Genomic DNA, 23727 nt, shown 5'->3' with positions numbered 1-23727 from the left:
CCTGGCTACAGAGCAAGACTCTGTCTCAAAAAAAAAGAAAAAGAAAAAGAAAAAAAAATTTCTTGTTTTTAAATTCTTTTTTTCTTTCCTTTTAAAAAAGTTTATTTCATTTTTAATTGACAGATAATAATTGCATATGTTTATGGGGTGCAACATGATGTTTTGATAATGTATGTATGGTGAAATGATGAAATCAGGCTAGTTAGCAAAACAATTTCTTTTCTTTTTTTTGAGATGGAGTTTCGCTCTTGTTGGCCAGGTTGGAGTGCAGTGGTACGATCTCAGCTCACTGCAACCTCCGCCTCCCAGGTTCAAGCGATTCTCCTGCCTCATCCTCCCTAGTAGTTGCGACTACAGGCATGAGCCACCATGCTTGGCTAATTTTATATTTTTAGTAGAGACGGGGTATTTTGTATTTTTAGTAGAGACTAACCCCTGACCTCAGGTGATCCATCCACCTCGGCCTCCCAAAGTGCTGGGATTGCAGGCGTGAGCTACTGTGCCCAGCCACAATTTCTTTTCTAACAAGGTCTCTCACTCTGTCTGATAAGTCACCAGGTCCCCATGTTCCTGGAGGGGCTGCCCATGCTGGTTTAACCTGTGGTGTGTATGTCCACTAAAATGAATTCTTTCTGAGTGGTCCTAAGTGTACCACACAGTCAAAAACAAAGATGTTAGAATATTTTTTTTGATTTCAAAGGAAGTTAAATATTAACTATTAAAATTATAGAACTGTATAAAATTACAGAGCTATGAAGAAAGTAGTGAACTTTTTTCATAGTCCTAACCCTCAGATATAATCACCATTAGCAGTTGGTACATAACAGAAGCATTTGAAAATCAAGAATATTTTCTAATTATCAGCACTTCACTTGATATTCTCCTGTCTACATTAATGTTAGTGAGAAAATAGAAAGGACATGAAAGAAGAGAAGATAATGAACAAAATATACATTCCCTGAGCAGGCAATTAAAGAGTCTGAAATTCTTTTTGTTAGCTGTTTTGCATTTTGATTTACTTGGAATTTGGTGAGTGAATGAAATTCTAGAAGAGAACTGAAAACATTGTGATTGAACAAACATTGACATTTTATCCTCCTTTTCTTTTCCTCTTTAGAATAATGTCTCAAGTATATGCATTTCCAGTCAGTCTTTTCTAGAGAAATTATGTAATGCTGAGTGATGGTTATGCGATCCTCCTTAATTTTTTATATACAGCTTAACAGCAGTTTCATTGACATGAATTTTGCATTGTCTCAGATTATGGTATCATGTATAAAAATCCAAGGTTTTGGTGTAGAGTAGAACGCAGTTCTTAGTATTGAAATTTTCTGTGACTTCAGGTTATCTTTTAATAATTTAAAAAATTTACTTTGGTTTTTCTTGTTATGCTTGTTCTATTAATTAAAATTAGAAATGGGACTCCTCTTGCCTCTTTCTACATTTAGAGCTGTAGCTGGGGTTGCAATTCTAGTTCTTTGCCTTTGCTGAGGAATTGCCATATTTTAGAAATATTGACAGCAGGTGGTATTGAGGGCCCCAAATTATCTGGTGGAACACAGCTCTGGAACGCTAATGGCTGCAAGTGGAAAGATGCAATTGGACATTAAAAGAAACTGACAAAAATTCTGTACATTTCAGTGAAAGCATTCTTTTCATAATAGTCACTTGAGAGAGTATGTGTTTAATTCACTATCGTTGGTGTTGCTAAAAACATTGTTGGATTTAAAAAAAATTGAATCTGGAATCCGTGAATATATTTATATTTTTAGTCTGTACTCTTATTGGTGGTATGATTAAATTCCCATGGAAGAGATTCCAGCGTTATAGAATTTATGCCCTGCACGCCTCTCTTCAGAGTGAGTCATCGTCAACATTTGAGTGTCCATCCTCACATTCTGTGTTATTGTTCCCCTCCTGTATATCAATATATGTATATACATTCCTTTCTTTGAAAAAAATGACTGGGATCATATTATATATAAATTGTGACTTGAGTGTTTTTTCTTTTAACAATATGTCTTACAGTTTTCCATGTCTGTTCATACAGATTTGTCACATCTTCTTCTTTTTTTTTTTTTTTTGAGATGGAGGCTTGCTCTGTGTCTAGGCTGAAATGCAGTGGCGCAATCTCAGCTCACTGCAAGCTCCACCTCCCAGGTTCACGTCATTCTCCTGCCTCAGCCTCCCTAGTAGCTGGGACTATAGGCGCCCACCACCACGCCTGGCTAATTTTTTTGTATTTTTAGTAGAGACGGGTTTCACCGTGTTAGCCAGGATGGTCTCGATCTCTTGACCTCATAATCTGCCTGCCCAAAGTGCTGGGATTACAGGCGGGTGCCACCGCGCCTGGCCCTTGTTTTTGTTTTTGAGACGGAGTTTCGCCCTTGTTGTCCAGGCTGGAGTACAATGGCGCAATCTCGGCTCACTGCAACCTCCACTTCTGGGGTTCAAGTGATTCTCCTGCCTCAGCCTCCCAAGTAGATGGGATTACAGGCGTGCACCACCACACCTGGCTAATTTTGTATTTTTAATAGAGATAGGGTTTCTCCATGTTGGTCAGGCTGGTCTCGAACTCCCGACTTCAGGTGATCCGCCCGCCTTGGCGTCCCAAAGTGCTGGGATTACAGGCGTGAGCCACTGCGCCCGGCCAATTCTTTCTTTACTGTGTGTGTCCTTATGGATTGAGCACCTCAAGAGCTAGCATTTGTCTTACGGATAATTTTATTCTCAATAGACACAGTGTATGACTGAATAGTGGGGTTAACTACAGAGAGAGCCTGGGGCTTAAACTGGGGAGAAACTTAATCACTTGGGAGTAAAGCTTGTGGTTAATTCAGTGGGAAAATAAAGTTTTTTTTTTAATTAGAGGGGCGATAGGATTATAGCTCTAATTAGAAAAATTAAGTGTTAGTAATGTCTAGGATGCAATAGAAAACTGAGACAGAAGTTAAAACAAATTGGGATATGATGAAAGTGGTCTGGCTTATATTTGTATAGTAATAATGGAAAAAAGGGAATTAGTATTAATAATTTGGAATATAATTTACCATAATTGATAAGTTATTGTGTTCAACATTCATTCATTCATTTATCCATCCATCCAGCCAACTTGCTGAGCAGCACTGTGAGTCAGGCAGTGCACTGGGCATTGCTGGTAAAGTGCAAAGGACAGGCTGAACCAAAGGTGCTGAGCGGGCCTTGGAGAGTAGGTGACCTCTATGAAGATGAGGCCGACCACAGAAGTTGTAAAGTCGGGAAGAAGGAACTGGTTTTGTCCGACAATTTTGTTAGCTTTTAGACTCACAGATGTTAAGCTTCCAGGGGATATTCAGCAGGATGTTGGCAATATGAATATTTTGAAATAGATTTTGAGTTTAGTCTGTGTGGTTGAAGATGGTTGAAGCCACAGAAGTGAAAAATGGCAAAGAATTAGAATCAGAGTTATTGGAAAGCTAAGTTGATCTGTGTTATGACACAGCACATAAGCCAAGTGTTACTAGAAATAGAAATAAAAACTGAGAAATTAACGCTGAATTTGGGTAAAAAAAGAGAAGATGGAAAATAGACAAAATAACTCCTAATTTTATTGCATCTGTCTCTTCACTTTTCTGACTTGGCTTTGGTGATGGTTAATATGATGTGTCTACTTGCTAGGCTATAGTGCCCAGATGTTTGGTTAAACATCAGATTAGATGTTGCTGTGAAGCAAGTTTTTTTTCATTTGAGTAAAGCTGGGTGGGCCTCATCCAATCAGTTGAATGTCTTAAGATAAAAAGCTAAGTTTCCCCACACCCTGACCCCAGGGAGAAATTCTGTCTCCAGACTGCCTTCTGACTTGAGCTGCAACATCAACTCTTTCCTGGGGCTCCAGCCTGCTGGCCTGCTTTGCAGATTTCAGATTAGCCAGCTCCCACAATTGCATGAGCCAATTTTAAAAATAAATCTTTCTTTTTCTAGGCTGATCAGTAGATAAAGATAGAGCTACAGATTGGTCTGTATGTTTGCCTATATCTTTCTGTTGATTTGTGTCATATTCGTTCTGTTTCTCCGGAAGACCTTGACTAATACAGATTTTCACATAGCTAGAGTCAACATTGTGTTTTCTATTTATTGAGCTTGTTCTTTAGCATTTAGCTCCATCCTTGATTCTTTGAGTCCTTTGACAGACAATTCCTCTCTTTCCAGGCAGTTATCTGATTTTCCTTTTGCCCAGTAAGTGCTCTGTGTGTACCTCTCTTAGGCCATTATGTTATTGTAATTCTTGGCATATGTGTTTTTTCCCTAAAACTAATCTGTGAACTTCTTGCACACTAGAAGCTCCTACTAGCTTGTGTGGCTTGGGTACCCAGCCTACTTGGCGTGTAAGAATTTGTCACTGTGTGTTTGTTGAGTGAAAGATTAGCTCTGATCTAACTCTTAAGTATGACACTAGGAAAGAAATGAAAAGGAGAAACATTAAAATGTAAAGTAAATGTGACCAAAAAGCCAGGAGAGGTTGGCAAGCACATGGTGAATATCTTCTGGATCTTCCCCTGGAACGCAGGTGTGAAATTTATTGTGGTGATCTCCGGAACACCACAGTGACCATTATCTAATCCGCATTTGTTTGTTTTTCAAATTGTCAATCTTTATCCAGACTTGACTTTGCCCAGTGAAGGCCAGATAAAGCCAGACTTTGAAATATTTCAGCGACATTTCAGGAAAACACAGAAGTATCAAGAAGGACAAATAAATGCTTGTAACCTCATTATCTGCGGTTAACTATGAACATGTTTTGTGTAGATTTTCCTAGAATGTTTTTTTTTCTTTGAGACAGAGTCTTGCTCTGTCACCCAGGCTGGAGTGCAGTGGCACAATCTCGGCTCACTGCAACCTCCACCTCCCAGATTCAAGCAATTCTGCTGCTTTGACCTCCCGAGTAGCTGGGACTACAAGCACTCACCACCACACCTGGCTATTTTTTGTCTTTTTTAGTAGAGACGGGGTTTCACCATGTTGACCAGGCTGGTCTCGAACTCCTGATCTCAGATGATCCACCCACCTCAGCCTTCCAAAGTGCTGAGATTGCAGGCGTGAGCCACCGTGCCCGGCCTAGAAATTTTTTTTTTTTTTGAGATGGAGTTTTGCTCTTGTTGCCCAGGCTGGACTGCAGTGGCGTGATTGCGGTTCAACACAACATCTGCCTCCTGGGTTCGAGTGATTCATCTGCCTTTAGCCTCCCGCGTAGCTGAGATTACAGGCATGCACCACCACGCCTGGCTAATTTTGTGTTTTTAGTAGAGACGGTTTCTCCATGTTGATCAGGCTGGTCTCGAACTCCCGATCTAAGGTGATCTGCCTGCCTCGGCCTCCCAAAGTGCTGGGATGACAGGCGTGAGCCACCACGCCTGGCCTAGAATTTTTAATATACACAGACATATACAATGACAGCATACCATATATGCTGTTTTGTTACTTGCTTTTTTCAAGTAAATGTCGTAACATCTTTTGCTGTTACTAACTATACATTATTTTTAATACCTGCATAGTATTCCACTACAGGGAAATATGTATTATTTGACAAATATCTGATTATTAGACATTTAATATTTCTTTTTCTTTTTTTTTTTTTTTGCCGTGAGTTCGGTGAACATATTTGCACATGTAGCTTTGTGTACTTGGCTATTATTTCCTGAAAATGGATTGTTAAAAGTAGAGTTCCTGGGTCACAGGTAACCATTTTTTTTTTAAAGGGGGTTTTTGCTATTTGTTACCTAAGTGGCCTCCAGAAATTTTTTACCAATATACATCAATTCCAGAAGTGTATGAAAGTTGAAGTGTGTTCTTACAACAGGTATAGGTACATGACTGATTTTTTTTTTTTCTTCTGAGACAGGTTTTTTTTCCCCTAAGTCTTGAGTATTCTTTATCAGATCTTGTTCAACCTGTTAAGCCTATTAGTGATTTTACCAGGATAAATGAATAGTCATCATATATCCATGCTTGTTTGAACAAAATACTCAAGCATCCAAAATATGAGTAGCCAGTCTTGCAGCATTTGTGAATGACTCACTTGTTTGTTTGAAATGAGAAAACACAGGAGGAGGCAAGTCAAATGACTATGAATCTTCTTTAAAGGAGCCATAATACGATACGTAAGACCAAAGGACTAGCCCCAGTCCAAGGCTTTGGGGGATATACATTCAATCATGTTTTATTTATTGCCATACAATTGCAAACTAAAACAAAGGATACAACTATCAGTTAAAAATAATGGCTTTCCAAGGACCAGGATCCTAACCTTTCAGTTTGTACCTTAATGTGCCTCTGAGAAGAAATGTTAAAAGAGTAATATTATAGGTTCATTGCATTTTTCTCGTGGATTATGGTTAAACTACACTTGTAATGTTATTTAATGACAATCCAGGAATCTTTTAGATCAGAAAGGAATCTGTGAAAGCTATGGTGCTTATTCTTTTTTTTTGTTTGTTTGTTTATAAAGATAACTATTTAGGGCAAAGGATTATCATTCTAAGATTTTTTTTTTCTGAAAAAAACTTATTCTAGAATTAAATCTGTTTCTAGCTGAAATTATTATTGTTATTACTGTTTTTTAGAGATGGGTCTCCATCTGTTGTCCAGGCTGTAGTGCAGTGGTACAATCATATCTCACTGCAGCCTCAAACTTCTGGGCTCAAGTGATCCTTCTACCTCAGCCTCTCAAGTAGCTGAGGCTACAGGTGCGTGCCACCACTTCTGGCTAATTATTTTCTAATTTTTTGTAGAGACAGAGTCTTATTTTGTTACCCAGACTGGTCTCGAATTCTTGGCCTCAATCAAGCAGTCTTCCCACCTCAGCCTCTCAAAGTGCTGGGATAATAGGCATGAGCCACCTGCCTGTCCCAAGCTGAAATTATTAAAGAATCTTTTTCCTGCTTAGATTTACTTCATTCTCTATTTAATGAAGACATGCTTTAACAGAATTAGTTGTGGTGTTTCTTTCTTTCTTTTTTTTTTTTTTTTATTTGAGACAAGGTCTCATTCTGTCGCTTAGTCTGGAGGGCAGTGGCACAATCATGGCTTACTGCAGCCTTGACTTCCGGGGCTCCAACGATCCTCTCACCTCAGCCTCCTGAGTACTTGGGACTACATGTGTGGCCCACCAAGCCCAGCTAATCTTTTTTTTTTTTTTTTTTTGAGATGGGGGCTTGCACTGTTGCCCAGGCTGGAGTGGAATGGCATGATCTCAGCTCACTGCAATCTCCGCTTCCTGGGTTCAAGTGATTCTCCTGCCTCAGCCTCCCGCGTAGCTGGAATTACAGGCACCCACCACCTTGCCTGGCTAATTTTTTAAAAGTTGAACTTCTACAGAGAGTACAATGGTGTTACCAGGGGCTGGAGTGGGAGGTGGGAGAAATAGGAGATGTTGGTCAAAGGGTATATACAGTTTCAGTTATGCAGTAGGAATACATTCTGGGGGATCTAACATACAGCCTGGTAACTATACATGATAATGTATGAAATTTGTTAAGAGAATACATCTGAAGTGTTTCCACCATACACATACATAAAAAAAGTAACTATGGGAGGTGTTGGATATGCTAATTAGCTTGATTGTGATAATCATCTCAGAATGTATATCAAATCATGTATGAATCTTCTTTAAAGAAGCCATAATATAGTATATAAGACCAAAGGACTAGCTCCAGTCCCAACTGGGACTACAGGCGTGCGCCACCACGCCCAGCTAATTTCTGTAGTTTTAGTAGAGACCAGGTTTCACCATGTTGGCCAGGCTGATCTCGAACTCCTGACCTCATGGTCCACCAGCCTCAGCCTCCCAAAGTGCTGGGATTACAGGCATGAGCCATCGTGCCCAGACAATTTTTGTATTTTTTTTTTTTTTTTTTTTGTAGAGACAGGGTTTCACCATGTTGCCCAGGCTGGTCTCAAACTCCTGGGCTCAAGTGATCCACCTGCCTGGGCCTCCCAAAATGCTGGGATTATAGGTGTGAGCCACCACGCCCAGCCTGGTGGTGGTATTTCTTTTTTTTTTTTTTTTTCTTTTTTTTTTTTTTGAGACAGAGTCTTGCTCTGTTGCCCAGGTTGGAGTGCAGTGGCGTGATCTCAGCTCACTGCAAGCTCCGCCTCCCGGGTTCATGCCATTCTCCTGCCTCAGCCTTGGTGGTGGTATTTCTTATCTCTCTTTACTGCTGTTAAATTAAGGAGGCATAGGGGATGGAATAAATATTGCTTTCTGTGTCTTTGGTCAGGGTCTATATTTTTCTCTCCGAGATTTCGAGGGTGGAGTACTTTTATTATATAAATGGTTCTGTATAATCAAGTCTGAGTTTGATTCCTTAAATATTCAGGTGGAAGTACTGAGACACATGTCAACCTTAGATTCAAGTAATAGATCCCTGACATCTTAGATGTTTCAACACAGCTCAGTTAAGTAGAGGAAGTATACAAAATGAATAAAGGATTTAAAAGCAGTGCTGATACTGGGTATGCTACTGAGAAAAGGAACTACGTAGGTGTATTTCCTCCTGCTAGCTGTAGTTAAAACTGCTAGGTTAAGCCACTGGAGCTCATGGGTCTTCAGAGATGCAGTGTTTTGAATCAGCCACGGAGTAAGAGGAATGTGAGGTGTTATTTGAAGAAAGGACATCATACAGGTGTTTTAGAAAATATGTTGTAGGAATGGCCAGGCATGGTGGCTCACGCCTGTAATCCCAGTATGTTGGGAGGCCAAGGCAGGTGGATTATTTGAGGTCAGGAGTTTGAGACCAGCCTGGCCAACAGGGTGAAACCCCGTCTCTACCAAAAAATACAAAAATTAGTCAGTTGTGATGGTGCATGCCTGTAATCCCAATTACTCAGGAGGCTGAAGTGAGATTTGCTTGAACCTGGGAGGCAGAGGTTGCAGTGAGCTGAGATCGCTCTACTGTACTCCAGCCTGGATGACAGAGTGAGACTCCATCTCAAAAAAAAAAAAAACAAAAAAAAACATGGTAGGAAAAATAACTCTTAATTAGCTCATTATGTTAGTTGCTAGACTTAGATTATATTCAATTAATGTAATAAGCAAAACGTCATGAAGTATTTTTACCACTGGGTATTTTTATAATTCCTGTGTTCTTCCATCCCCAAAGAGTCAACTGTTAGGTGTTAGAACATCATTCTTTCAGCCCCAGATGCTAACTTGGCAGGAGGTGCCCACCGTTTTCTTGGCTATTCTTTGGTTTGGGAGAAATATTAATTCTCCTTCACAGCTGCCATTCAGAAATATCTTAAATTTCAAAATATGTTCAGTAGTAGCCAAGAGGAGCGTGAGGGTGATTTTTACAAACATTAAGAATTACAGTCTAGGCTGGGCACCATGGCTCACACCTGTAATGCCACCACTTTGGGAGGCCGAGGCAGGCGGATCACCTTAGGTCAGGAGTTCGAGACCAGCCTGGCCAACATGGTGAAACCCCGTCTTTACTAAAAATACAAAAATTAGCCGGATGTGGTGGTGGGTGCCTGTAATCCCAGCGTCTCAGGAGGCTAAGGCAGGAGAATCACTTGAACTCGGGAAGTGGAGGTTGCAGTGAGCCAAGATCTTGCCACTACACTCCAGCCTGGGTGACAGAGCGAGACTCTGTCTCAAAAAAAAAAAAAAAAAAAAAAAAAGAATTATAGTCCACATCTCAAGCATGTTATACATAGTGACTTCCTTATTCCCTTGCCCTTTGTCAGTATATGTCAATGTTTGGTTGGTGTCCAGCCCTGTCTTAGTGTGAGTACAGGTCACTTTACCAGGCTGTGGACATAATAGGTATGGGGGAAACGGGTACAACTATACATTTAAAAGAAACAAAACGTAAGAAAAGTCCATCTCCTTCCTACTAGCTCCAAGAAATTCCTTTGGTCATCAGAGTGGATTTTGTTAACTTATTTACAATTCCTTTAATCTCAATTTAAAATTAGAAGGATTTCGATAGTGTTATTTATGGACCCAGCAATCCCACTACTGGGTATATATCCAAAGGAAATGAAAAAAATCACCACATCAAAGAGATACCTGCACTCCCATGTTCATTACAGCATTATTTGCAATACCAAGATATGGAAACAACCTTTGTCTTTCAGTGGATGCACGGATAAAGAAAATGTGGTGTTTATTTACAATGGAATATTATCCAGCCTTAAAAATAAGGAAAGCCCACTATTTGCTACGATATGGATGAGCCTGGAGAGGATGTTATGCAAAGTGAAATCAGCTAGACATAGAGTCAAATATTGCATGATATCACTTATAAGTGGAATTTTTAAAAAGTTGAACTTCTACAGAGTACAATGATGTTACCAGGAGCTGGAGTGGGAGGTAGGAGAAACAGGAGATGTTGGTCAAAGGGTATACAGTTTCAGTTATGCAGGAGGAATACATTCTGGGGGATCTAACATATAGCCTGGTAACTATATATGATAATGTATGAAATTTGTTAAGAGAATCATCTCAGAATGTATATCAAATCGTGTTGTACACCTTAAATATATACAATTTTTATTTGTCAATTATACCTCAGTAAAGCTGAGGGCAGAGGAGGAGGTGGAGAGTTAGAGAGACTCCTGTAGCCTCATTTATGGACCATAATAGAACTCAGTAACAGCTAGAGACTTCATTTTCGGGAGATGGCTGTAGATAGCAAAAGATTTCTGCCAAGATAGTTTTACAATTTCCTCATCACTAGTTTTATTATTTTATTATTTCATAAACTAAGAAATATGTTCAGTTTTTTCTTTTAATATTTTTAAATATTAAATCTTATATTTAATTATATCTTAAAACTTTTTTTGGCAGTTGTTTTCTCATTGAAATTATTTATAGACTCTTTTTTTCTTTCTTTCTTTCTTTTTTTTTTTTGAGATGGAGTCTCGCTCTGTCACCCAGGCTGGAGTGCAGTGGCGCGATCTCGGCTCACTGCAAGCTCCGCCTCCCGGGTTCACACCACTCTCCTGCCTCTGCCTCCCGAGTAGCTGGGACCACAGGCGCCCGCCACCAAGCCCCGCTAATTTTTTTGGTATTTTTAGTAGAGACGGGGTTTCACCGTGTTAGCCAGGATGGTCTCGATCTCCTGACCTCGTGATCCGCCTGCCTCGGCCTCCCAAAGTGCTGGGATTACAGGCATGAGCCACTGCGCCCAGCCTAGACTCTTTTTTCTTACCTATATTTAGTTCATTTTTCAAATAGTTCAGGGATATTGTAGAAGCACCCAACTTCCAGACAGAAATTGAAGAAATGTTTCATACAGACAAGGTGAATCAGCCCTAGTGTTGCTTCCCTCTCTTTACTATGTTAACAAGTGTAATAAAAGGTAAATCTATGAGAAATGAAATATAAATGTTTTCATGTTTGATCATTCTTACTATTTAAAAGAAAAAGCATTGGCTTTAGGGCTGACAGCCTGCCAGGATCTGTGGATCTTCCAAAATAGGAGGAGCCAGGTCCTGAATGACATTGTTGAGCAGCTGCACTAATCCTGGATGGATGGACTGACTGCAGACTGGACGTTCTGTTACATGAGGAAAAAAAAGTCTGTTTACCCCAATGCAGGGGTTTTTTTTTTTGTTGCAGGTGAAAGCATTCCTAGTGATACGTTATCTATGGGGAAAAATTAGCACCACACTTTTCATTGATCTTGTTACTGAGACTTGAAGGGCATCTAGAATATTATGGGGAAATGGAAGCTCTGATCTAGATAATAAATCCACATATGAATGAGAAGGGAGAAACCAAAGTTGCTAATGTGTAATGAGGTGATAGACACAGGCACACTGAGGATTTGCATCTGCAGTTGACCCCTAAATAAAATTGACATTCCATCTCCAGGCTTGGATATACTTAGGCTTCCCTTTTTTGGCAGCTTCTTTTGAAGCTGAACGCTTTTTTGGATCACATCAATAGCTCATCCTAATTAGCCAGCTAGGAAAACATTATTAAGAAACCCGAGGCAGGTTCTCAACACCACAAATTATCCTACGAGGACAACCACAAAGAAAACTTATGTTTCCTTACACACCATGTTTTAATTACTCATTTCCATGTTTATCAGCTGCAGTAATCCAATCTCATTTATAGAAGATTTAAACCTGACGTATTATCACTTGAATCTGTCTTCACTATCCTCCACCCTGTAAAATACACATGCACATTTCAGCTCACAGGTGCTGATCTTCTGCAGTTTGAACTGGATTTCCATGCTGACTGTACTCATGCATAATTGGGCAAATCACACAAATGCATTGCTCTGAGAGGGCCGCATGATTTACAGCCAAAACAACATCTTAGGAAGGTTCCCATACCGAGGCACCTGAAAAATCAACACAGATTTTGTTCTGTTGAAAAACCAGATTTTATAAAATTGGAGTTAATGCATTTTTAATTCTTATTTTATTGAGCTTTTCTATAATTTTGTAAAAGAAACTTGTAAGTTTTCAGAAAAGTTTTATAAGCAAATTATCAGAGGTCTTGGGTGACATTAGAAACACAGTGCCAAAGATTCATGTTTGTAAAGATACCAGAAGAAGTCATTCCTTTCATCGAGGACCGGTGCTTAAGCATTTTAGATCCACAGTTTGTGTCTTTGTCACATGGGTTTCTCCTCAGTCATGAGTTGCCTGCGGCATCTCCAGGACCCATTGAAGGCAGAAAGAAGAGGAAAGAGGGAGGGCTTTCTCTGACTGAGGTTTTTTGGGGGAGGTAAGCTCTTTCTGGTGACTTCTGCTTTCATCACATTGGAACTGTGTATGTCAACTTCCAGCTGCCTTGGTGGGGGTCTTTTGTTTTTATCAGGGCACACGGCTGCCCTAGAGAGTAATTGGTGTTGTATTAATACAAAAAGGGCAATGGGTACTGGATTGGCACAACAGTATATGCCATGTTATGCTTTTATTATTTTGTTGATTTTATTTGGATATAATCCTTTTGAAATAATTGCTCCCATCAAAGTGGTAGTACTTCATGTGGCTTTGCTGAAATTTTTTTTTAGTTTCAAAGTTATGAAAATAAACTTAATACTCATTGTATTAGCAAGTAAAGGACAATTGTAATTTTGTTTTCAACTATTGCTGTTGAATGTGATCCATTTTTCTCTGACTCATCTTGGTGTTGTAAACTAGTTAAAAGTCATGCCAAGTTAGGTGTCTATTTCACGGATTTTTAAAACATCATTCCACAGCGTCTTATGAAGCAGCTACTTTTCTTGGGAGAATGGACAGCAAGAGATCAGTGGATGGGAATGATAAGAAATATCCTCTGACCTCAAAGAGCTTCTAATCTGCTGGGTCAAGCGGGAGAGCGGTTGGTAACTATAGTGAAAGGAAGCATGAAACACAAGCTGGATATGGAGGTTAAAGGAAACATTTCTACAAGTCCTGCGGGAAGAGGGTGACAGTGAGGACATAAAACAGAGGTAGTGTTATTGTTTAATTTCCATATTTTTAATTGTATTTTTATGAAACTCAATTAGTATATTACAGACAGATCTTGTCACTTTAGTGAGGAAGGAAAAGGGACTTTATGAGTCAAGGATGTCATTAGAACATGTTAATTCCTCTTAGCTTCTTTCCCTCCTTGTTTTAGAGCTCTGCCAACTCCCAGTGCTTCAAATAGCCACTTTCAGTGGGTGAATATGTTATGGATTTTAGTTTCCCCAAATAAAATATTGTAACCTAATCAAATTATCCACCAGTATGGAAATAAATTCTTAAAAATCAAAGCTTATAGAGCAGACACTGTCAACCTCTTTTCACACATCCTCTGACTCATATCATTCATGTGCACACCCCTTAGAGCGTGGGTGGTTTCTTTTCACATAATTAGAATCATACTGTATGTATTGTTCTGCAACTGGCTTTTCCCCACCTCGTAACAGCTTTTAAAAATTCTTTTCTCCTCAGTATACGTGGAATAGTGTTTTTTTTGTTTTGTTTTGTTTTGTTTTTCAGTCAAGGCTGGTACCACCCTTACCTGGGGATTTAAAAAACAAAATATGTGGGAGCATTTTATGGAGGAATAGTTGGCCCACAATACTAATAACATCTCATTGAGAAACAATGATATGTGTACTGAAAAGAAATTGAATTTGTCACATAAAAAAAAGAATGATATGGAAATACCTGCTGTTCTTAATATTTCTTTAAAAAAATTAAAATAATTTAAAAAATATGATTGTACCATAAGTATTTTCTTATCAATGGCCAGTGTCTTTACACATCTATTGGTTTGCATGTACAAGAACATAGCACAAACTAGAAGAATTGCTGGGTCAAAGGATATGCATGTTCAAAATTTAATGATGCTCTCAAATCACTCTCCAAAAAGGCTGTACAAAATTGCAGTCCTAATAACAGCATACACATTTTCCCACATCCTTTTCAACACTTGATAGTATCAGTTAATTTTTTTTGCAAGCATATTAAGAAAAAATAAAGTCTTGTTTAAATTTCCATTTTCCTGTCCAAAAAAAGTCTGCAACAGAGTACTTTCAGTTTAATGATAAATGACTAATTTACTCTTAGATATGCAGTTAGTGCTCGTCTGCTCTGGATTCTCTGCTGCCTATTTCATGTTTCAAAAACAGACTCATTTACAAATCAGTCACCTCTTTGGAGTGTCTTTTTAGTCCCATCTGCACAGGGTGTCACACTGATCCTCATTGGCAGGAGTAAATTTTATGAAGAACTATGAATTGGTATTTGCATAGAGGGAGCTGTATTTTCCAAACTGTGGTTGCTACTGCATCACTGGGTTGGTGAAATCAAATTAGGGACAATGAGCAATGTAAACAAAGAAATAGAATATAAAATATTGGAGCGTATCATACAGTAAGGGTAAGACATGTTTCGTGAAACATTTCATATGTATTTGTGTTTTGAATATGGGTTTCTATGTACATATATATGCATATATCATATGTATACTGTGTGGTGATGTGAAATATCTCTGAGCTATGGAATGCTGGTATGGAGAATCTCAGCTTTAAACATTTATTCAAGGCACAGTTTATTTCTGCCCTGCCTGAGGCAACAGTTTCATACTTGATTGTGGCATTTCACAAAATAAGTTGCCAATCATAACAATACTTTGTGAAAGGTTAAAGACTAAGGCTTTTTTTTTTGAGACAGAGTCTTGCTCTGTTGCCAGGCTGGAGTGCGGTGGTGCGATCTTGGCATCTCAGCTCACTGCAATCTCCACCTCCTGGGTTCAAGTGATTCTCCTGCCTCAGCCTCCCGCATATCTGGGATTACAGGCACATGCCACTATGCCTGACTAGTTTTTGTATTTTTAGTAGAGACGGGGTTTCACCTTGTTGGCCAGGATGGTCTTGATCCCTTGAACTCGTGATCCACCCTCCTCGGCCTCGCAAAGTGCTGAGATTACAGGCTTGAGCCACCGTGCCTGGCCAAGACTAAGGCTTTTTAAGAGGAACTTAAATGCTTAGAAATACATGTCACCTAGTTAGACCTGGAAATATAATAGATGTGGAAAGTCAAATTGTCTTGAGTGCAGAATGAAGAAATGAAGTTTTACACCCTACTAAATTTAATTTCACTGAGCAATTTAATTTTTCCTTGCTCCAGTGCAGTTACTGAACTTGACTCTGTGGTAGCTGTTTAGCTCTGCAGGCAAGAGAATGCAGAGGAAATCCTTGAATTTCAACAGCCTCTCCCTGTGAGTGGGCACAAGTGCAACTGATTATCCAAAAGTAGTTGCTTAAACTAATTTAGACTATTTAGCTAACCTCAATCCCAGTGCCGATCTTATGTTGCTTAGAAAATTACCTGTTGGTGATTATAATAAATGGAGGTAATTAAAATTTTAAAAAGTGATGGAACATTCTGCATGTGGGTGTATTTAATTATCTGGCAGGTGTTCATATTTCTACAGTGTGAAACTTGTGCATAAACAATGGCCTTTCTGTTAGAAATTCTGTTCACACTTTTGTGTTTCTCCCCTTTTAGAGGTAGGTATTTTCAGTTGCTTGGAGAATAACAGTGATGATCTAACTAATTTGTTTTGCACTGTGTGTTTCCTAAGTGGTTATATATTTTTTTGCTTGTTTTACTTCAACTGATTCTAACTTTTCTTACTTGAATTACTCTTATTCAGTAATTGCATCTTCATAAAAAATGATATGAATGGAAACATGATTTTCTAGATTTTAAAGTAATTTTAGAAAAATTGGGCTTTTAAAGTTCTGTGATATAGCCATACCTTAATTTTTTTTTTTTTTTTTTTTTTTTTTTGAGATAGAGTTTCACTCTTGTTGCCCAGGCTGGAGTGTAATGGCGCGATCTCGGCTCACCGCAACCTCTGCCTCCGGGTTCAAGTGATTCTCCTGCTTCAACCTCCCGAGTAGCTAGGATTACAGGCATGAGCCACCACGCCTGGCTAATTTTGTATTTTTAGTAGAGTTGGGGTTTCTCCATGTTGGTCAGGCTGGTCTTGAACTCCTGACCTCAGGTGATCTGCCCACCTTAGCCTCCCACAGTGCTGGGATTACAGGCATGAACCACTGCACCTGGCCAGCCATACCTTAATTTAAATTTTATAAGGTATTACTGATACATTTTAGCAAAGGTAAACACAAAATAATAAATATTATTTCATCTAGCAAAGAAGATGAAGTGAAAGTTCTTTAAGGACTATCAACCAGAACATAAAATTATTGAATACTAATGTTCTGATACAGTTTCATGGTCTATATTGTTAATAAGAAATAGAAGCAGTATTAACATTGAGTATACTTATTGTGTTACTTTAAATTTAGGTAAAATTATTTAACCCCAAAAAAGTGTGAAATAATTTTATACATATTCAGTCTAATCATATCTTTGTGATGGTATTTTCTATTGATCTCATTTGTGTTTGGTCAGTGGTAGCAAGGTATCTGATACCTATTGTGATTTCCAGTGGGCACCTCCTGTCAATGTAACTTTGCTCATGTAAGCGCCTTGAGCTCTTTGCTGGTGGTGAGTGTGATGACTGACATTTCTGTCCTGTAGCTTCTGGAATGTTGTTAGACAGGAGATCCTTCACATGAGTATATGGATAGTATATATGCTCTGGATCCATGTTATTACCCTTATTCCCTTCCTCTTGGAAAACGTTCCTTTCCGTTCACCTTCCGTCTAAAGAAGCTGCTGCTACATCTGGAAAGAGGAGACAAGGTTAGGGTTAGGTGATTTCTGAGTGAGCATTGAAGTTTCATTGTTTCTACAACTATTCTATTTTGTTAACGTGTGTCATAACTTAAAATGATGTAAATGCTAATTAAACCAATTGGCTTGATGAAAGAAGCTTGCATATTACAAAAAGAAAGTCATATTAGTAGATGTTTAGAAATACAAAGGAAAACTGTCATACCACAGTTTGTGCTCCAAAATTTATTTTGTGAGTTTCTTTGAATAGAATTCTTTGTGTTCCTTAACGTTTTTGCTTTTCCTAAGATTTGACCTCTCCAAATTTAAATAATAAATGGAAAAAGCTTGTCAACATTTAGGTTAAACTGAAGAAATACCAATAAAGGTCAGTTGTAATACATATGCTTTTTTTCTTTGAAAAATATTAGATATTACATTAAGTTGGTTGGCATGTGTAGCTATTAAAGCTTAACAGATGAGTTTTATGGCATGTTATCAAAATACGAGGTAATTTAGAAGAACTTTGTTACGATGAGATCGAACTTGCTTTAATTAAGGAAGACCCAAACACAAAGCCTTACGTGCTGGGGAGGAAGGTCCTCTATCTGCCAAGCTTCTTCACCTACGCCAAATACATTGTGCAAGTGGATGGTAAGATAGGGCTGTTCCAAGGCCCGAGGCCCCAGCTGATGTCCAACGCCCTCTTCACTGTGACCCGGGTAGCATGAAGAAGGCTTTTCCTCTAGATGAGATCTAGCAGGTTTCCAACAAGGGTGGTATGAAGACTTCCCTGAAGAAAGTTGTGAAGGAGACCTCCTATGGGATAATGATGCAGTGCGTGTCCCGCATGTTGACCCACCCCCTGCATGTCATCTCAATGTGCTGGATGGTCCAGTTTGTGGGATGGGAAGCCAAGGACAGTGGCGTGCTGAGCTCCATTGAGAAGCTTTTCAAAGAGGAAGGGCTGCTGGGATTTGTTGGATTAATCCCTCACCTCCTGGGTGATGTGGTTTTCTTGTGAGGCTGTAACCTACTGGCCTACTTCATCAGTGCCTACCTGGTGGATGACAGCCTCCACCAGGCCCTGGCCATCCGGAGCCACACCAAATGCTTGACAGGGATTGCAGTAAGCATGCTGACCTACCCCTTCCTGCTAGTCGGCGACCTCATGGCTGTGAACAACTGTGGGCCGCAGGCTGGGCTCCCCCGTTACTCCCCGGTGTTCAAATCCTGGATTCACTGCTGGAAGTACCTGAGTATGTAGGGCCAGCTCTTCCAAGGCTCCAGCCTGCTTTTCCACTGGGTGTCATCAGGATCACCTTTCACCCTGGAGTAACCTGAATCATCTAAAAACCACAGTCTTAACCTGGCCACCATGAGTGAGGCCTGACCATCTCGGGATACCTGCAAGATGACTCCAACCCAACAACAACCAGATGTGCTCCCGCCCAGCCGGGCTTCAGTTTCCATATTTGCCATGTGTCTATCCAGATGTGGAGTTGGGTGGAGGTGAGGCTGCACCCAGTGGATTGGGTCACCTGCCAGACCTGGGAAAGGTTGGGAGAAATGGGGAGTTGGCAGAATCCCCATACCTCCTGGATTTGTTGAGTCTGTCTTCTGCAGAGGGCCGGAGAATGGCTCGTGGGGGCCCAGGTTGGATGGGGAAAGGATAATGGGGTCAGAACCCACCCCATCTACCCCTCCAGTCAGCCCAGAGCCCATCCTGCAGCTCAGCTGGGAGCATCATTCTCCTTCTTTGTAAATAGGGCGTGATCCCCTGGCACACGGCCACCATCATGTCTAGGCCTATGCTGGTAGGCAAATGCTAGGCTCTGCCTGCGTTTTTCTCAACACTACTCTTTTTATATGAGGGCAGCACCTTCCTCTGAATGGGAAATCATGTGACTACTCAGAATGTGTCCTCCTCATCTAATGCTCATCTGTTTAATGGCGATGCCTCACATATAGGATCTGGTTACCTGTGCAGTTGTGAATACCCAGAGGTTGGGCAGATCAGCGTCTCTAGTCCTATCCAGTTCATAGTAAGATTTGACCCCATCTCCTGCAAATAAATGTATTGATGGTGGAAAAAAGAAAAAAAAAAAATAGAATTCCCTGGTTTTTTTTTTTGGATGGCTTTATAGAAGGAAATAAGGATATATATTATATATAGGTCCAATTTAAGGAAGATCCATAGAGTATCAAGTTTCAGAATGGCTTCATTGACTTGAGGAAGTAAAGCTATTAAATACAAAGGGTATACGGAATGAGAGTATTCTCTGCCTTTCCTAGTGAGAGACGACTGACTAGATGAAGTGTATAGAGCCGACACCCTCCCAGGCTAGTGGACTGTGAGAGGTTCTGGATGAAAGGTTAAAAGATTGCTTGTTCTTGTCTTTCCACTGATTCTGCTGGTTAGCCTGACACCCTAATGGTGGATGAAGTGTATACACTTTCCTGTAATAAACCTGGTGCATCATTTCCCTTGTTCAGCTTCTTGAAGATTATGTGTTGCATAATAACTAAGCCTCTATATACACCTCCTTCTTAATTTTACCAATAAACAAGTTACATTAAAAAGGTATATGAAGGACTACATTTTTATACTAATGCTGTTCAGATATGCTATTTTATAGTTGACTATATTCATTCCTCACTGCCAATCTACTTCTCATCTATTGCCTTGCTTTCAAATATTTTCCCAGAAATTAAAAAAAAAAATCTTGCCTCTTCTATGCTCTTAGCCCCCAGGAATACAGTATAAGTTCTGAAGATGGAATATAAATTGCTCTTATGATCTGTTACAGTGAGGGCTCCAAGAAAACGACTGCTTTCAGTATTTACACCATTGGGTAGGCCCTTCCTTCTGTGTGTGGCATAAGTCTGAGACTTTAACTGATAAAATCAGCAGAATCGATACTGTGCAAGTTCCAGGCCTAAGCTTTGAGAAGTCCCAGCAATTATATCTAAGAAGTCCAGTTATTTTAGTGGGAGGTCACATGAATGGAGAGAGGCCCTAGGACTACATGCTGGGAGAGAGGGAGGCTTGGCCATCCAAGTATCCTACCTGGTCTCGGTCAGCTAAATGCAGCCTTATATGATGGCTGGGGAGGTGAGCAGAAGAACTGTTCAGCTAAGCCTTGCCTAGATTGCAGAATCTTGAGCAAAACAATCCATTGTTTTTTTTTTTTTCAGTGTCCGTAAAGTTTTATTAAAACATAGCCATGATCATTCATTTATGATTGTCTACAGCTGTTTTCATTTTTTTAAGCCATTAAGTTTTAGAGTGGTTAGTTATACAGCAGTAGATAAGTGAAAACACTCCTACATTGATGTTTATTGATAGATGCATTTTAATAACTGCTTAGCAACTGTGTGTGTGTGTACGGTCTGGAAAAGTAAAATATATATTTTTGCTAATCAGCTATAAAAATAGGTTCATCAGTGTATTATGTGCTATTTACTAATATAGTTACACCAAGAGGGAAGGAAACAATGAAATTGAAGAGATTTGAATGTCATGCAGCGCTGTTATAATTAAATGCAAGCTTCCATACCGTAACTCATTAAAAGTAGTGGTGACTTTGAAAAATTTGGCAACAATTTAAACTGCAAAGTTGAAAGAGAAATGTGTGTAAGAAAATTAGACACCGGTGCAGTGGCTCACGCCTTGTAATCCCAGCATTTTGGGAGGCCGAGGCAGGTGGATCACTTGAGGTCAGGAGTTTGAGACCAGCCTTGCCAACATGGTGAAACCCTGTCTCTAGTGAAAATACTAAAATTAGCCGGGCATGGCGTGCACCTGTAATCCCAGCTACTCGGGAGGCGGAGGCAGGAGAATCACTTGAACCCTGAGGTGGAGGTTGCAGTGAGGCGAGATTATGCCACTGCACTCCAGCCTGGGCACAGAGTGAGTCTCCATCTCAAAAAAAAAAAAAAAAAAAAGTGAGAAATATTTTTTGATGGGATCAATTTTTAAAGTTCTTTTTCCTCACAAAATTGTTTTCAATTGACATTTCAAGCAAAATGCCTCTGTAGGTTGACTGATTACAAATGTTTTCACTCAAGCACACCGGCTTCTAAATCTGTCTGTAAGCTGCTTTCTTAAAAAAGTGAATAAGCTTAGGAAATAATTATTCCTCAAAGTACACAAAACTCCCGAGCAAGCTTTTGTTTTGTAGACAGATCTGATTCATCAAGAAACATCAAGATAATTGTCACGATTTAAAATTTTGAACGGAACCCAGGAGTCTTGGCTTAAGTATAAAACTTTCTGTTGCTTTCTTGGCATGATGCCTCCAGTTGAATATTTTGTGCTGTACGTTGCTCCATTTTTTTGTTTTGTTTTGTATTTTCGCCCCCAGGACAGGAAACTACAGAACAAAATATATTCATTTTGGTAACCAATGCTGGTCCTTTGGTGATTCACTGTTTTTGGGAGGTTAGTATAGAAAGGAGAAGCTGAGAGTTGGATGTTGTGTCCTAGTGGATGCAAATGATGACCAAGATTTTACTCTCCATCACAGATGTTTGTAAAACTGGGAATCACAATTTTGACACATGAAGAACAACATTCACATTAAAGTACTCACGTCTCATAATTCATTTATTTCAGGCAGTAGTGTGTGCCATTTTAATTAAAATTCTTAATGGGCTCAAACAGTTCTTATTTGAATACACCAGTGTTTCCTCCTTGGGACTGTGTGATTGTGTAAAAGTAGAGAAATGTTTTCTTACCAGGTTGTAAGCTGCAGGAGAGCAGAGTCACGTTTCATTTGCTCGTGACTGTAAACCCAGAATGGAGGACAGACCCTCACATTTGTAAGTACACACTCAATTTTTTCTTGAATTAATGAATTTAGCTTTTTAATCAGTTTACCCCTCACCCCTTACCCTCAGGAGTTGCTGATTTAGGTAGAACTTCAACAATTCCAGATTGGCAGATTATATTGAGGGAGTTGTGTATTCCTACTTTTTCCTCCATGGATAGTCACTGATTTATTCTACCACATTTCCATGAAGTATTGATAAGAATTTTTTTTTTTTTCCTCGAGACAGTGTCTTGCTCTGCCGCTCGGGCTGGAGTGCGGTGGTGCAATCTGCAGGGGCTTATGCAACCTCTGCCTCCCAGGCTCATATGATCCTCCCACCTCAGCCTCCCAAGTGGCTGGTTGATAAGAATTTTTAATTCAAGTACCTGTATATGCTGAGTCTTTTCAATATATTATTTCTAATCCTTACAACAGGTTCTTTGGAGTTAGGGGTTAAAAATATTGGTGTATTTAATTTTCTTGTAATTCCGTATTGAAAACCTATAACAAGGGATTTATGTGGTATGTAACAAGGGATTTGTGTGGTATGTTGAGAATGTTAAGATGTTTCTGGAATTACTGAGTTGGAAGATGCTTGAGTAAGAAAGATGCATTGGAAAGGCTATTGTATTCCTATAATTAGATGACAAGAGGAAATTGTAGGTTCTTGAGAACTTGTACTAAGATTCTATGGTAACTGCTTGTATTTAAGTTTTTCTCCCACCTGAAAGAGTATAAAGAAATGTTGGCTCTAGGTTTATCTTTTTGCTGATTCTATCATACACTCATTCATTTAAAACATTTTTAACAGTATACATTGAGCACTTATTTTCTGCCAGACACCTTTTAAATTCTTCAGGTTCTTCAGTGAACAAAAAGACCAAAATTCCTGCTCTGGTGATGTTTGTGGAGGCAGAGAGAAAACACTACAGGCCAGGTGGGGTGGCTCACGCCTGTAATCCCAGCACTTTGGGAGGCTGAGGTGAGTAGATCACAAGGTCAGGAAATCAAGAGCATCGTGGCCAACATGGTGAAACCCCGTCTCTACTAAAAATACAAAAATTAGCTGGGCATGGCGGTGCACACCTGTAGTCCCAGCTACGCGGAAGGCTGAGGCAGGAGAATTGCTTGAACCTAGGAGGTGGGGGCTGCAATGAGCTGAGATCACGCTGCTGCACTCCAGCCTGGGCAACAGAGCAAGACTCTGTCTCAAAAAAAAAAAAAAAAAGAAAAGAAAAACACTACAATAACAAAAAGTCAATATTATAGTACGTTATAAGGTGATTAGTGCTATAGAACAAATAAAACAGGCTAATGGACATCCAGGAGAGAGAGAGAGGCTTACAATTTTCAGTAGGCCGGGTAGGCCTCATTAAGGTGACTTTTGAGCAAAGATGGGAGAGGAGCCGGAGAACCTTTGTGGTTGAGGGAAAGGCCAGAGTGCTGAGTGCCCGGGGCCCTGTTGGAGGAATGCATTGACGTTTCAGTGTGGTCCACATTGCTGTCAGATCATGCTGGTGTTCGTGGACCTTATTGAAAATGATTATCATATATAACTCTATTATCCTGTCATCAAATCATACAATAACACTAAACAGAGACATCATTAGAACAGAACCACATAGTAAGATGTGACCTGGAAACATTTATTTTGCCTTTTATGGTTTTAAAGGTTTACACACGTCATGCTGTGCCTCAGTGACAGATGACTCTTGTTCCAGAATTCCTGGTCAGGCCCCAG

At 39.7% G+C, this 23727-nt stretch overlaps 1 pseudogene; it reads left to right on the top strand.

Moving 5' to 3' along the window:
• Nucleotides 1-46: 46 nt before the first annotated feature.
• LOC129144332 (mitochondrial carrier homolog 1-like) lies at nucleotides 47-23225 on the top strand (annotated as a pseudogene).
• Nucleotides 23226-23727: the final 502 nt, after the last annotated feature.

The sequence above is a fragment of the Pan troglodytes genome, chromosome 5 (genome assembly GCF_028858775.2).
Source record: "Pan troglodytes isolate AG18354 chromosome 5, NHGRI_mPanTro3-v2.0_pri, whole genome shotgun sequence".
NCBI lineage: Eukaryota > Metazoa > Chordata > Mammalia > Primates > Hominidae > Pan > Pan troglodytes.
The sequence above is the reverse complement of the archived record's forward strand: the minus strand, read 5'-3'. Positions and strand labels throughout refer to the sequence as shown.